This window comes from Bos indicus, chromosome 4 (genome assembly GCF_029378745.1).
Source record: "Bos indicus isolate NIAB-ARS_2022 breed Sahiwal x Tharparkar chromosome 4, NIAB-ARS_B.indTharparkar_mat_pri_1.0, whole genome shotgun sequence".
Classification (NCBI taxonomy): Eukaryota; Metazoa; Chordata; class Mammalia; order Artiodactyla; family Bovidae; genus Bos; species Bos indicus.
This window is the reverse complement of record NC_091763.1, coordinates 106,388,394-106,404,113: the sequence shown is the minus strand read 5'-3', so window position 1 is coordinate 106,404,113 and position 15,720 is coordinate 106,388,394. Positions and strand designations below refer to the sequence as shown.

The following is a 15,720-nucleotide window of genomic DNA, read 5'->3' as shown; positions in this document are numbered from 1 at the left end:
ATAATGAATTGCATCTTTAGATTCCTTTGGTTCTTCTTCTAAACTTGCCATCTGTGTTTTAAAATTTTCTTCCCCTCCTTTTCTCATTCTCAGACTTTTTTTCTTGTTCTACTGGCCGGAATTTGGCAAAATCTTCACTAGAAATACTAGTGCCATTCATTTACTTATTTATCAGTTGTATTTGACTCGGAGAACTACAGGTACTAAATATGTGGTAGATGTTATGAGGGTTACAAGGTATGAGATTATATCCTGCTATTAAAGGCGTTATCCACATGCCAAGTGAAAGGGAAAATGATCGTCATGTCTGACTCTTTGCCACCCATGCACTATAGTCTGCCAGGTTCCTCTGCCCATGGAATTCTCGAGACAAGAATACCAGAGTGGGTTGGCTTGCCCTCCTCCAGGGGATCTTCCCTACTCAGAGATCAGACAAATGTCTCTACATCTCCTGCATTGGCAGGCAGGTTCTTGACCACTAGTGCCACCAGGGAAGCACATCACTCTTCCGACTGGTATTGGCCCAGGTTCATCTTGGCTGACCCACATGAAGCCAAGACACTAGATGCCCAGGTTTGCTGCAGAAAGTGAGAGTGAAAGTCGCTCAGTCATGTCCAACTCTTTCGACCCCATGGACTACACAGTCCGTGGAATTCTCCAGGCCAGAATACTGGAGTGGGTCGTTCCCTTCTCTAGAGGATCTTCGCAAACCAGGGATCAAACCCAGGTCTCCCACATTGCAGGTGAATTCTTTACCAGCTGAGCCACCAGGGAAGCCCAAGAAGACTTGAGTGGGTAGCCTATGCCTTCTCCAGCAGATCTTCCCTACCCAGGAATTGAACTGGGGTCTCCTGCATTGCAGGCGGATTCTTTACCAGCTGAGCCATAAGGGAAGCCCATTTGCGTCAGGGAAGGGATTTATTTGCAAAGGAATCAGGCAAAGAGATGAAAGATCTTCTGCCCAATTTTAAAATTGTGTTGTTTGTGTTTTTCATATTGAGTTGCCTGACTGTTTATATATTTTGAATATTAATGGTTTACTGATTATTTTGTTTGCATATATTTTCTTCCATTCAGCACGTTATCTTTTTTTCGTCAGTGGTTCTCTTTTGTTTGTTTGTTTTTGCTGTAAGAAGATTTTAAGGTTAATTCAATTGCATTTGTTTATTTTTGCTTTTGTTTTCCTTCCCCAGTGAGACAGATCTGAATATACATTGCTACAATAGATGTCAAAGAGCATTCTGTGTTTTCTTCTAGGAGTTTTGTTATTCCTGGCCTGCACGTCAGTCTTTAATCCATTTTGAGTTTATGTAAGTGTGTGGGGTGTGAAAACGTTCTAATTTCATTCTGTTATGTAGCTGTCCAGTTTTACCAGTACTACTTATTGGAGACAATCTTTTCTAAACTGTACATTCTCGCATTCTTTGTCATAGTTTCACTGACCGTGTTTTCGTGGGTTTATTTCTAGACTCTCAGTTGTATGTCCATTTTTGTGGCAATACCATTCTGTTTTGATTATTATAGCTCTGTATTAATAATATTAACTGAAGTCAGAGAGTATGACACCTTTTGTTTGTGGGCATTTTTTTATTCTCTTGAATGCTCTTTACTATCTGGGGTCTTCTCTGTGTTTCGCGTAAATTTTAGAACTATTTGGTCTAGTTCTGTGAAAATTGTTGTAGACATTTCGATAGGGACTGTATTACATCTGTAGTACAGACCTTTTAGCAATATTAATTTTAGAAATGGCCCATGAGAGGAGCAAGAAATGAATTCACAGACTTGACCAGCAGAGATGCAGCAACTGAAATTCTTCTTTGCAAGTCATGTGCTTTGCAGTCAAATAACTCCTTAAATATAGTTAATTCACTGGTTTATTTTCATAAGCAAAATGTATCTCTTCTTAACTCTTCCAGTATGGTTGAATTAGTTTCTTTTACTTTAAAGCAGAACAGTACTAACAGGCACACAGAAAATGAGGCTGCTCTTATGATCTCAGGTATGGTTGCTGGTGAACACTAATTTCTGGAGAGGGTGTTTTTCTATAATATATTATGGTTGAGACATCAATTGAGAAAAGTAAAGACTAAGTCAAAGTGTGATAATGCAAAGTCTTGTAAGAAATATTTGAATAAATAAATTCCATGTGAGTATTAAAAAGTAAATTCATAATACATGTCTTAAAAATATTAGAGAAAAGTAAAAAAAATTCAACAAAATATGTGCTGGACAAAGTCAATAAAAAATATACAAAGCAATGGTAAAAGAAGTTAAAAAGACCTTAGTGAAATAGCATGGAGGGATTTTGGGGGAGGGAGAAATAGTCTGTGTCTTGATTCTCATGCTGGTTGCATGGGTTAAAACTTGGCACAATGTACTGAAATACAGACCTAAATTGGTGCATTTTGTTTTGGTATGTTATGCCTCAAAGTTGCTTTTAAAATTTGCACGATTGCAGGAGTCTGGTTGAAGGGAGATGCTGATTTTTCTGCTCAGTTTCTCTGTCAGGGACAGATGAGAAGCAGCCATGAACCCTGAGGAGTCTCTAGGTCTGGAGCGATGAATGTGCTGAGCCAGGTGATCAGGGTCCCCAAGGAAGACAGGTGACCTGCTGATTATCCCTATGTCTGAAGCCACAGCTTTGCCAGATGAAAAGCACAGAACTGCATGTTTTAATAAAGATGGTTAGAAACCCATTAAGGCACATCCTGTGTCTCCTTTGCCAGATACCCTGCAAACTGGGGAATCTGAGACCCCTCACAGCTTCCTTCCTCCTCCTTGGGTTTGTGTTCCCACCAGCTGTTTTCCACCTCCCCTTCTGCTCATCCTGTGTGGCCATTTACAGGTTTTTCCTTCTGCTTTATTCTCTTTCAAGGTGGGTTTCTGTTAGTTCCTACCCTCCTATGACACCACTGATTTCCTGAGCTGGGTCCACGGTGAGTTTGTGCTCTAAGAAGAGCTGATGTGCAGCACTGTGGACTGGCTGCTGGCACAGAAATACAGAGCCGAGTCTGCTGCCTCGGTGGAGTTGATTTCCAGGCTGCAGGGTGAGTTTTGGGGGCACTCAGCTGAAAATCGCTGTTTGAACATGGCTGATTCTTCTGTAACTTTTCCATTCAACAAATAAACCAAAAACTCAAATGCTCCTTCTGGCTTCTTGTGATACCAGTATACATGAACATGTCCTTTTATGGGGACACAATCCATCTTTGCTTTCTGGTCTTTTCCTTTGACCAGATGACCTGGACTCTGGGTGACCTCAGTGTCCATGGAGCCTGTAAGGAAAGAGAAAGTTCACAAAAAGCCCTAGAGGGAGCCTGATTTGGCAGCCATAGGAGAAAGTCCTGAGACTTAAATCCAATACATTTGCCTCACCTGCTCCCCAGAGAAAAAGAGCCACCCAGCACAGGAGGCTGAGGCTCATGGCTGACTCCAGGAGAAAGCAGGGCAGCGGCGTTTCCTCTCAGGCGTCTCATCCCCATTCAGCACCTCCTTGTGACGTGGTCACTTCCTGTGGTCCTCACAGTTCCCGGGTACCTGAGACTATAATATTTCATAGGCTGACAGGACAAGGAAAGCTGTGAAATAATCAGTATGCATTCCAATCTGCTTTAACTTTCTGTTTCCTGATTCTGCTCTTCCATCACTTCTTTAAATATAAAGTCATTTCTCATGAATAATTTATTTGCTCTTTAAATTTGTCCATTTGCCCCCTCTCCTCCTCCCTTCCCTCTCAGACAATGAGCCATATAACTTGGGGTATGTCAATCATAACTTCTGCTGCACTTATAAAGTGGGATAGCAGCTACTTTATGTTAGCAAACCAAATTTTGAACTATACAAAAGAAGTATTTGCAATAGATCTAATCAAATAATAAAATGAATGATCTTGCCTGAAGCAATCAGTTTGGAAGGTAGATTTTCCCAGAGAATTTTGTCCTTGTTGTTTTTCTAGATTCTATTATTCTTTTCTACCAGGTCTAGGTAACCATAATCCCGAAGTTCAAATTTTTACTCACTTTCTATTACCACCTTTAGATTTATGTAAGAATCTGTATTTATTCATCAGTGTTTTACGTTTTTGAAAATTATCTAAGGGGTTCATTCTGTTTATATTTTGTTCCAGTAATGTTCTTTTTTTATTCAATAGTGTATCTGTGCCAACAATTCATGTTTTGCACATAATTTTAGTTAATTCAATTTCATTAATAAGTAGAATTCCATTTATTAGTTTATCAGAATTTATTATCCATTCTCGAATTTATTCACAGTAGTTTTTTCCTCTAGATTTTGGTACTAGTACAAACGGGACTACATTCTCATACCTTTCTTTATAAACCAAGTTGTAATATTTCTCTATACCTGGGAATATAAAAATTGAGCATTAGGGTCACCACGTTAACTTTACATACTGAGACAAAATGCTTTCCAAGTTAGTTAAGTCAAATAATCTCAAGAACATTTTATTGTGTTTTCTAGTGTTACACATCTAGAACTCAATTGGCAGAATTCTTTTGCCAGTCCATTAGGATAAAATGGTATCTGACTGTAGTCTTAGTTTGCACTTTCATGATTGTTAAGGAGGTTGAATATATTTTTTTATGTTTATAGGCCACTAGTGTTTTCTGTAGGCTGCAGTCCATGGGGTCGCAAAGGCAGACACGACTGAGCAACTTCACTTTCACTTTTCACTTTCATGCATTGGAGAAGGAAATGGCACCCCACTCCAGTGTTCCTGCCTGGAGAATCCCAGGGACGGGGGAGCCTGGTGGGCTGCCGTCTATGGGGTCACACAGAGTCGGACACAACTGAAGCGACTTAGCAGCAGCAGCAGCAGCAGCTATTACTTATTTGTAACAGTTCCTTACATATTCTGGTTACCAGATTTTGTCAGTTACATTTGTTAATAATACCTTTTGATTTTGTGGCTTGTGTTTCACTCTTTGTAATTTTTAAAAACTATGTTTATATATCTCTTTGGCTGCTCAGGGTCTTGGCTGTGGCACGAAGTCTCGCTGTTGCAGCCTGTGGGGTCTAGTTCCCTGGCCAGGGATGGAACCTGGGCCCCCTGCACTGAGAACACCGAGTCTTAGCCAACGGACCCCAGGAGAGTGCTGCAGTGTTTTTTATTGATACTTCTAATTTAGCTGGGTCTACATTCTTGTTATGGAGTGTACACATTTAATTCTTTATAAGCAACGCTTTCATACTCCAAGGTCATAAAGATAAATTCACAAGTTATTTATCAAACCGCTGACATTTTGAATGTTGAACTGAAGCATTTAATTCTTTTATAATGTATGGAATTTTAATTTTTAAAATCTTTTATAACAACTTGTCCCAGAAGAACATTTTGTATAGTGCCTTATTCCTCTTCATACATGCAGTGATGGCTCCATCATATATAATATGCCTATATAAGCATGCTGCCCTTTCAAATCTATGATTTTCCATTAGTAAATTCTTATACCTTTTTCATTGTCCTAAATTAGGAAATGGTTTGGTGATTCAAAGAGGAACCACCTTGTTTTCTACTTGTTCAATATTATCTTCCCTATTCTCTTTATTCCACATAAATTTCAGTTTACTTTCATCAAATTTCATGAAAATACCTATTGTGATTTTGTTTTGTGCTGCATTGAATTCATAGATAATAGTGCAGAAACACTACGGGTTTAATTTTTTTCATGATCATGGTATAAATCTTCACTTATTTCAGATTTTTAAAATGTTTTCCTTTAAGATTTAATATTTTTCTGTATTAAAGTCTCATTTACCTATCAATTTGTTTTTATGTATTTTATGTTATTTTAAAATTTGTAAATGGTATCTCCCTAAAAATATTTTTAACTGTTTGTTGCTGGAATATAGAAATAAACTGACTTTTTATATCCATGTTAAATTCAGTACTTATTAAATTTGTTGTTGTTAATAATGCAATACATCTCTAGATTCCTTTGGTTCTTCTAAATTTGCCATCTGTCCTTAATCACTTTTTTTCCTCCTTTTCTTATTCACACTCTTTTCTCTTGTTCTGCTGGTTTGAAATTCAGCACAGTCTTGACTAGAAATTGTGGTCACATTCATTTACTTATTCATCAGCTATGTTTGATGTAGACATACAGATATTGGATATGTGGTAGATGCTATGGGGGTTACAAAGTGTAACATTAGATCTTACTATTAAAGGAGTTCCTGGCGTGCCAGGATATCCGCATCATTATCCCCAATGCTGCTGGACCAGGTTCATCTTGGCTGACCCACAGGAAGACAAAACACTACATGCCCGTGTTTGGAGCAAGAAGAGGTTTGTTTCCAAGGCAACCAAGCAAGGAGATGAGAGATCTTATGCCCAATTTGTAACTGGGTTCTTTTGTGGTTTTTAAATTGAGTTGCCTGAACTGTTTAGATATTTTGGATATTAATGCTTTACTGGTGTTATTTTTTGCAAACATTTTCTTCCATTCATCAGGTTGGATTTTTGTTTCAACAACTTTTTTTGTCTCTTCTTTTTTTCTGTGAGAAGGTTTTAATCTTGATTAGGTCCCCTTTGTTTATTTTTGCTTTTGTTTCTTTTCTTTGTAGAGACAGATCAAAAGATACATTGCTACAATAGATGTCAAAGAATGTTATGCCTGGGTTTTCTTCTGGGAGTTTTATGGTTTCTGGCCTTACAGGTTGGTCTTTAATCCATTTTGAGTTTATATTTGTGTGTGGGGTGAGGAAATGTCCTAACTTCATTCTGTTATGTAGTTGTCCAGTTTCACTAGTCCTGCTTATTGAGGAGGAAGTTGTTTCCAAACTGTATATTCCTGCATTCTTTGCCGTAGTTGAACTGACCATACAAGCCTGGGTTTATTTCTGGGCTCCCTGTTCTGTGTCCATTTTTGCACCCGTTCCATTCTGTTTTGATTATTATGGCTTTGAGCATTCACTGACATCAGAGACTGTAGTATCTCTAGCTTTTTCCTTGTTCTTTTTCCTCTTGATTGCTTTCACTATCTGGGGTCTCATGTGGTGTCATACCAATTTTACAACTATTTGTTTTAGTTCTGTTCATAGGCACTTTGACAGAGACTGCAGTAAATCTGTAGTACAGACCTTTTAACAATATTAATTGTGGAACTGGCCGATGGGAAAAATAAGAAATGTATTCACAGATTGACCAGCAGAGAGGCAGCATCCACATTTTTCTTTGCAAATCATGTGCTTTGTCAAATATTCTCCTTAATTATTTTTAATTCACTAGCTTATTTTCATAAGCAAAATATATTTCTTCTTAACTTTAACAATATGTTTGATTTAGTCTCTTTTCCTCTAAAGCAGAGCAGTCCTAACAGTTGGGCACACAGAAAGTGAGGCTATTTTTGTGATCTCAGTTTTGGTTGCCGGTATACACTAACTTCTGGAAAAGGTCCTTTTCTATAAACCTCTATACTGAGGTTGAGACATCAACTGAGAAATGTAAGACTAAATCAAAGTATTAAAATATAAAGTCTTGGCAAAAAATATTTTACTAAATACATTCCTTATGAGTATTAAAAAGTGCATTCATAATGTATCTCTTAAAATAATTTGAGGAAAAACTAAGAAAAATTCAACAAAATATGTGCAGAACATGATTGCTAAAGAAAATATACAAAGCAATAGTGAGAGAAGTTAAAAGAACCTCAGTAAAATGCCATGGGGGATGTTTTGGGAAGGGGGAAACTTTCTGTGTCTTGATTGTCATGCTGGTTACATGGGTGTAAAAACTTGTCAAAATACATCAGTATGTGCCTAAAATGGGTGTATTTTGTTGTGGGTATGTTATGCCTCAATGATGCTTTTAAGAGTTGCACGATTGCAGGAATCTGGATGAAGGGAGTTGCTGAGTTTCTTGCTCAGTTTCTCTGGCAGGGACAGCTGAGAGAAGCAGTGATGAACCCTGAGGAGTCTCTGGGTCTGGATCCATGAATGTGCAGATCCCGGTGATTAGGGTACCAGGGGAAGACAGATGACTTGACGATTATCCTTATTCTTAAAGGTACAGCTTTGCCAGATGAAAAGCTCAGAACTGCATATTTTAATAAAGATTGTTAGGAACCCATCAAGGTTACATCCTGTGTCTCCTTTGCCAGATACCCTGCAACCTGGGGAATCTGAGACCCGTTACAGCTTCCTGCCCCACCCTTGGGTTTGTGTTCCCACCAGCTGTTTTCCACCTCCCCTTCTGCTCATCCTGTGTGGCCATTTACAGATTTTTCCTTCTGCTTTATGCTCTTTCAAGGTGGGCTTCTGTTAGTTCCTACCCTCTTCCGACACCACTGATTTCCTGAGCTGGGTCCACGGTGAGTTTGTGCTCTAAGAAGAGCTGACGCGCAGCACTGTGGACTGTCTGCTGGCACAGAAATACAGAGCCGAGTCTGCTGCCTCGGTGGAGTTGATTTCCAGGCTGCAGGGTGAGTTTTGGGGGCACTCAGCTGAAAATCGCTGTTTGAACATGGCTGTATCTTCCACAATGTCTTGCTTCTGAAAGTAAACCAAAAATTCTAATGCTTCTTCCAGCTTCTTGCGATACCAGTGAACGTAAGAGTGTCTTTTTATGGGGACACAATCCATCTTTGCTTTCTGGTCTTTTCCTTTGACCAGAGACTGGGACTCTGGGTGACCTCAGTGTCCATGGAGCCTGTAAGGAAAGAGAGAGAAAGTGCAGTGAAAGCCCAGGAGAAAGCCTCATTTTGCAGCCACAGGAGAAACTCCTGAAACTGGAATCCAATAAATTCACCTCACCTGCTCCCCAAAAGAAAACAAAAAGCCGCACAGCACAGAAGGCTGAAGCATATGGCTGGCTCAGGGAGAAAGCAGGGCAGCGACATTTTCTCTAAGGCTCCTCATCCCCCTTCAGCACCTGCTTGTGACATGATTACTTTTCGTGGTCATCATATGGAAAATGAGACTAAAGTTGCACAGCCTGGGAGGGCAGAGAAACCTGTTAAACTACTGGTGTGGATTTCAAACTGCTTTAATTTTCTTTCTCCTGATTCTGCTCTTTCACTATTTCTTTAAAAATTAAAGTTATTTACATATTAACAATTTATTTCCTTTTTTAACTTGTAGATTTGCCTTCTCCCTTCCCTCTCAGACAGTGAACAGCTTGCTGTTATCAATCATAGTTTCCACTGCAGTTAAAAAATCATATATCTGCCTCTTTAGACACTAATAGATGGAGAAATATACCATGTTCATGGATTGGAAGAATCAATATAGTGAAAATGAGTATACCACCCAAAGCAATTTATAGATTCAATGCAATCCCTATCAAGCTACCAACGGTATTCTTCACAGAGCTAGAACAAATAATTTCACAATTCGTATGGAATACAAAAAACCTCAAATAGCCAAAGTGATCTTGAGAAAGAAGAATGGAACTGGAGGAATCAACCTACCTGACTTCAGGCTGTATTACAAAGCCACAGTTATCAAGACAGTATGGTACTGGCACAAAGACAGAAATATTGATCAATGGAACAAAATAGAAAGCCCAGAGATAAATCCACACACATATGGACACCTTATCTTTGACAAAGGAGGCAAGAATATACAATGGATTAAAGACAATCTCTTTAACAAGTGGTGCTGGGAAAACTGGTCAACCACTTGTAAAAGAATGAAACTAGAACACTTTCTAACACCATACACAAAAATAAGCTCAAAATGGATTAAAGATCTCAACGTAAGACCAGAAACTATAAAACTCCTAGAGGAGAACATAGGCAAAACACTCTCTGACATACATCACAGCAGGATCCTCCATGACCCACCTCCCAGAATATTGGAAATAAAAGCAAAAATAAACAAATGGGACCTAATTAAACTTAAAAGCTTCTGCACAACAAAGGAAACTATTAGCAAGGTGAAAAGGCAGCCTTCAGAATGGGAGAAAATAATAGCAAATGAAGCAACGGACAAAAAACTAATCTCAAAAATATACAAGCAACTCCTACAGCTCAACTCCAGAAAAATAAATGACCCAATCAAAAAATGGGCCAAAGAACTAAATAGACATTTCTCCAAAGAAGACATACAGATGGCTAACAAACACATGAAAAGATGCTCAACATCACTCATTATCAGAGAAATGCAAATCAAAACCACAATGAGGTACCATTTCACGCCGGTCAGAATGGCTGCAATCCATAAGTCTACAAGCAATAAATGCTGGAGAGGGTGTGGAGAAAAGGGAACTCTCTTACACTGTTGGTGGGAATGCAAACTAGTACAGCCATGTGGAGAACAGTGTGGAGATTCCTTAAAAAACTGGAAATAGAACTGCCTTATGATCCAGCAATCCCACTGTTGGGCATACACACTGAGGAAACCAGAAGGGAAAGAGACACGTGTACCCCAATGTTCATCACAGCACTGTTTATAATAGCCAGGACGTGGAGGCAACCTAGATGTCCATCAGCAGATGAATGGATAAGAAAGCTGTGATACATATACACAATGGAGTATTACTCAGCCATTAAAAAGAATACATTTGAATCAGTTCTAATGAGGTGGATGAAACTGGAACCTATTATACAGAGTGAAGTAAGCTAGAAAGAAAAACACCAATACAGTATACTAATGCATATATATGGAATTTAGAAAGATGGTAACAATAACCCTGTGTACGAGACAGCAAAAGAGACACCGATGTATAGATCAGTCTTATGGACTCTGTGGGAGAGGGAGAGGGTGGGGAGATTTGGGAGAATAGCATTGAAACATGCATAATATCATGTATGAAACGAGTCGCCAGTCCAGGTTCGATGCATGGTACTGGATGGTTGCGGCTGGTGCACTGGGACGACCCAGAGGGAGGGGAGGGGAGGGAGGAGGGTGGAGGGTTCAGGATGGGGAACGCGGGTATAACTGTGGCGGATTCATTTTGATATTTGGCAAAACTAATACAATATTGTAAAGTTTAAAATAAAATTTAAAAAGAAAAAAGAAAAAAAAATCATATATCTGCCTCTTTAAATTAAAAAGTTAAATGTTGAACTTATGCAAAATAATATTTATGATGAATATGCAATGCATTTAGGAAAAAAAATAAAGCGAATCCTCTTGTTTGAATCAATCAGCTTAGGAGTTAGATTAGCACTAAGAATTTTTAAGCCCTGTGTTATTTTTATAGACTTTATTGTTGTTTTTATACCATGTCCATGTAACTACACTCCTGAAGTTCATATTTTTATTCACTTGCTTTTCATTACCGTTTTTCTCATTTATGTAAGAATCTGCAAATTTTGTATTAATCAGTGTTGTTTGGCTTTTAAATTTTTTGTGGGAGTTCTTTTTCTTGGCCATGCTCTTTTTTCATTCAACATATGCCTATGATATTAAATCATGTTGTCTCATGTAGTTTTAGATAAATCAGTTTCACTAATATGTAGGAGTCCATTTACTGGTTTGTCAGAATCTATTATCCATTTAACCTCATGCACCCTAGTTGTTGGTTTTTTTTTTTTTACCCAGATTTTAACGCTACGACAAATAGGAGTGTATTCTTACACAATTCTTTACATACTTAGGTGTAAAGTTTCTGTATACCTGGGATTGTAAAAATTGAGCCTTAGGGTCACCATGTCTATTATACATAGCAAGTCAAAATGGTTTCCAAATTATTTAAGGAAATAAATAGTCCCACAACAGTTTATGAACTATATTCAAATGTTCCTCATCTAGCACTCAATTGGCATGTACTGTTCTTTTAATTTTCTCAGTCTGTTAGGTTAAAGTTGTATCTCACTATAGCTTTAGCTTGCATTTTTATGATTGCTAAGGAGATTGATATTCTGAAGTAATACATTTATAGGCCACTGGTTCTTCTGTACATTGCTCTTTTCTCATACTTTTGGTAGATTATCATTTATTTAAAACAGTTCTTCATATATCTCAGATACTAAACTTTGTCATTTACATGTATGCTAATATCTTTTCAATTTGTGACTTGTGTTTTAACTCTTTGTAAATTTTTTGTTGATATTTCTTATTTAGTAAAGTCTATCATTCTTTTTTTTGGAAGGTGTGAATTCTTTAATTCTTTATAAGCAATGTTTCCATAGCTCAAGTTCATAAAAATATATTCCTATAATATTTACCAAATAGTTAATAATTTAAATGTTGCATTTAAGCATTTAATCCTTTTAGAATTTTTTTTTGTGTGCTTATGTTGTGAGAAAGAGTTTAGATTAATTTTTCTTCTTGTGGAGAACTACTTGTCCCAGAAGAACTTGTATATTGCATTAGTCCCCTACATACCTGCAGTGGTAGCTTTACCATATATTCAGTTCAGTTCAGTTCAGTTCAGTCGCTCAGTCATGTCCGACTCTTTGCAACCCCATGAATCGCAGCACACCAGGCCTCCCTGTCCATCACCAACTCCCAGAGTTCACTCAGACTCACATCCATCGAGTCAGTGATGCCATCCAGCCATCTCATCCTCTGTCATCCCCTTCTCCTCCTGCCCCCAATCCCTCCCAGCATCAGAGTTTTTTCCAATGAGTCAATTCTTCTTATGAGGTGGCCAAAGTACTGGAGTTTCAGCTTCAGCATCATGCCCTCCAAAGAAATCCCAGGGCTGATCTCCTTCAGAATGGACTGGTTGGATCTCCTTGCAGTCCAAGGGACTCTCAAGAGTCTTCTCCAACACCACACTTCAAAAGCATCAATTCTTCAGCGCTCAGCTTTCTTCACAGTCCAACTCTCACATCTATACATGACCACAGGAAAAACCATAGCCTTGACTAGATGGACCTTTGTTGGCAAAGTAATGTCTCTGCTTTTTAATATGCTATCTAAGTTGGTCATAACTTTTCTTGCAAGGAGTAAGCTTCTTTTAATTTGATGGCTGCAGTCGCCATCTGCAGTGACTTTGGAGCCCCAAAAAATAAAGTCTGACACTATTTCCACTGTTTCCCCATCTATTTCCCATGAAGTGATGGGATCAGATGCCATGATCTTCGTTTTCTGAATGTTGAGTTTTAAGCCAACTTTTTCACTCTCCTCTTTCACCTTCATCAAGAGGCTTTTTAGTTCCTCTTCACTTTCTGTCATAAGGGTGGTGTCATCTGCATATGTGAGGTTATTGATATTTCTCCCAGCAATCTTGATTCCAGCTTTTGCTTCTTCCAGCCCAGCATTTCTCATGATGTAGTCTGCATATATTAAGTGCCTATATATGCATAGCTAAAATGCATAGCTATTTTAAATTTATGATTTTCCATTTGTCCACTTACTTATACAAAATTATAAAATAATTTGATGATTAGATTGCAAATTCACATCACTTTGTAGTTCTTTAATATTATCTTGAGTATTCTTTCCTCTTTTTTCCACTTAAATTTTGACTACTTTTGTCAAATTTCATAAATTCCTGTTGTGACTTTGTTTAGTGCTGTAGTGAATACATAGATGATAGTGCTGAAACTGGAATACTTTTAGTACTGGTTTAACTTATTCATGGACTTCCCTGGTGGCTCAGACGGAAAAGCGTCTGTCTACAATGCATTGAGACCTGGGTGTGATCCCTGGGTCGGGAAAATTCCCTGGAGAAGGAAATGGCAACCCACTCCAGTACTCTTGCCTGGAAAATCCCATGGACGGAGGAGCTGGGTGCAGGCTACTGTCCATGGGGTCGCAGAGAGTCAGGCACGACTGAGCAACTTCACTCAATTTAACTTCTTCATGATCACGGCATGTAACTTCACTTATTTCAGATTTTAAAATGCCTTCCTCTAAAATTTAATAAATTTCTGAATTCTTTATCTTTGTATAGATTTAGGTGTATTATCTTTTATATTTTCTGTTACTAAATGATCTCTCTTTAAAAATCTATTGCTAGTATGTAAAATAAACTGACTTTATGTTAATTTTCATTAACTTATTAAATGTTATTATAAATAATGCAATGCTTCTTTAGATTCCTTCACACCCTCTAAACTTGTCATCTGTCTATAATCACTCTTTCCCCCTTCTTTTTTCATTTTCATGCTTTTTTCTTGTTTTACCAGGCTGGAAATTCAACACAATGTGGAGCAGAACTAGTGATGACCTTCATTGGCTTACTTATCAATGACCTGTGACCAGAACAACTACTGGTACTGTAGACTGTGATACGTGCTCTGGGGATTAGGAAGTGTAGAATTAGATCCTGCTATTTTCAAGCCCTATTGTCATCCCAGGATAGCTGCAAATCATTCTCCCAACTGTTAGCAGGTTCATTTTGCCCTAAGTACAAGGAGCCAAACTGCTGAGACTCTAATGTTTGCAGCAAAGTAAGGGCTTCTTCTCAAGCCAGCCAAGCAAGGGTATCCCCGCCCTCCTACCCCGTTGGGCTGACTCTGCGACCCATGAACTGTCGCCCTCCAGGCTCTTCTGTCCATGGGATTCTCCCGGCAAGAATAATAGAGTGAGTTGTCGTTTCCTTCTCCAGGGGATCTTCCCGACCCAGGGATGGAACCCATGTCTCCTGCATTGGCCTGTGGGTTCTTTACCACTGAGCCACCAGGGAAAACAAGACCTCAAATCCGCCTCTGCAAAGGCAAGGGGCACAGGGTATTTACAGGGTCACGAATGAAGCATGACCTGATGGTCTGAGATATGGGCTTCCCTGGTGGCTCAGTGGTAAAGAAATCTGCCCTGCCAATGCGAGGAATACGGGTTCAATCCCTGGGTTGGGATGATCCCCTGGAGAAGGAAATGGCAACCCACTCCAGTATTCTTGCCTGGAGAATCCCATGAACAGAGGAGCCTGGCGGGCTACATCCATGGGGTCGCAAAGTGTCGGGCACGAGTTAGCTACTGAGCATGTGCACATGGGGAGCCTGGGGTGCTTGGGAAGCTTGGGGGAGGTGACTGAAAAAACATGCATGCGTTCTCCTTCTCTGCTGGGTTAACTGAGCTGTAGCCTCTGCCCGTTCACCACAGAAGTGCTCAGCAAGATCTGAGAATGGAGTCTTGGATCCTCTGAGGTCAAAATATCCCCAGGCAGACACCTGTGCTTCCCTAGGAGGAGGGTCGCTGGTTCTAACCAGTCTCAACCAGTTTGGCTCAAACTAGACACAGCTGACTCTGGGCTCTGCTGCACTACCGGCAGTTTCCTGGAAAATAACTCAGGCAAACATCTTATTCAGGATACATGCCACTTGGAGGCCAAGCAAGTCTTAAGACGACCTTGATTAGTGAAGGCAGGTGCAATGGATCTGATTAATCCTTACTCATGCTTTCACAACCACTACCTCAAAGATCTCACCTGAGTTTCCAGAAGTATCAGACAACTCAAATGAAGGAAGGTTGGTGCTGCTCTATATGCACTGATGTGTTTTACAGAAAGACTCACATCACCCCCTAGTGCTCAAGTGAAAGTCTCTCAGTTGTGTCCGACTCTGCGCCAGGCCATGGGATTCTTCAAGCCAGAATACTGGAGTGGGTAACCTTTCCCTTCTCCAGGGGATCTTCCCAACCCAGGGACCGAACCCAGGTCTCCCGTTTTGCAGGCAGATTCGTTACCAGCTGAGCCATAAGGGAAGCCCAAGAATACTGGAGTGGGTAGCCTATTCTTTCTCCAGTGGATCTTCACGACACAGGTGTTGAATTGGAGTTTCTTGTGTTGCAGGAGGATTCTTTGCCAAAGGGAAGCCCTGATAACTCTGACTGACTGACTGACTAGATGGTCAGAGGGGCACACTT

General features: G+C 39.4%; 1 long non-coding RNA gene and 1 gene segment (V, D, J or C); one reads left to right on the top strand and one right to left on the bottom strand.

The window, feature by feature from the left end:
• Positions 1 to 15,720, bottom strand: part of LOC109557711 (T cell receptor beta constant 1-like) — a gene marked incomplete in the record, with an annotated part of 426,686 nt that overhangs the window by 120,092 nt on the left and 290,874 nt on the right.
• On the top strand, positions 42 to 14,338 carry LOC139182783 (uncharacterized). 3 transcript variants are annotated; one of them, XR_011566351.1, is made up of 4 exons: positions 42 to 3,047; positions 6,586 to 6,677; positions 8,270 to 8,441; positions 14,043 to 14,338. It is a non-coding gene; the product is annotated as an uncharacterized lncRNA (long non-coding RNA). The 3 variants fall into 3 exon arrangements; XR_011566350.1 differs by lacking the exon at positions 14,043 to 14,338 and adding an exon at positions 9,100 to 10,962; XR_011566349.1 differs by lacking the exon at positions 14,043 to 14,338 and having other exon boundaries at positions 8,270 to 9,093.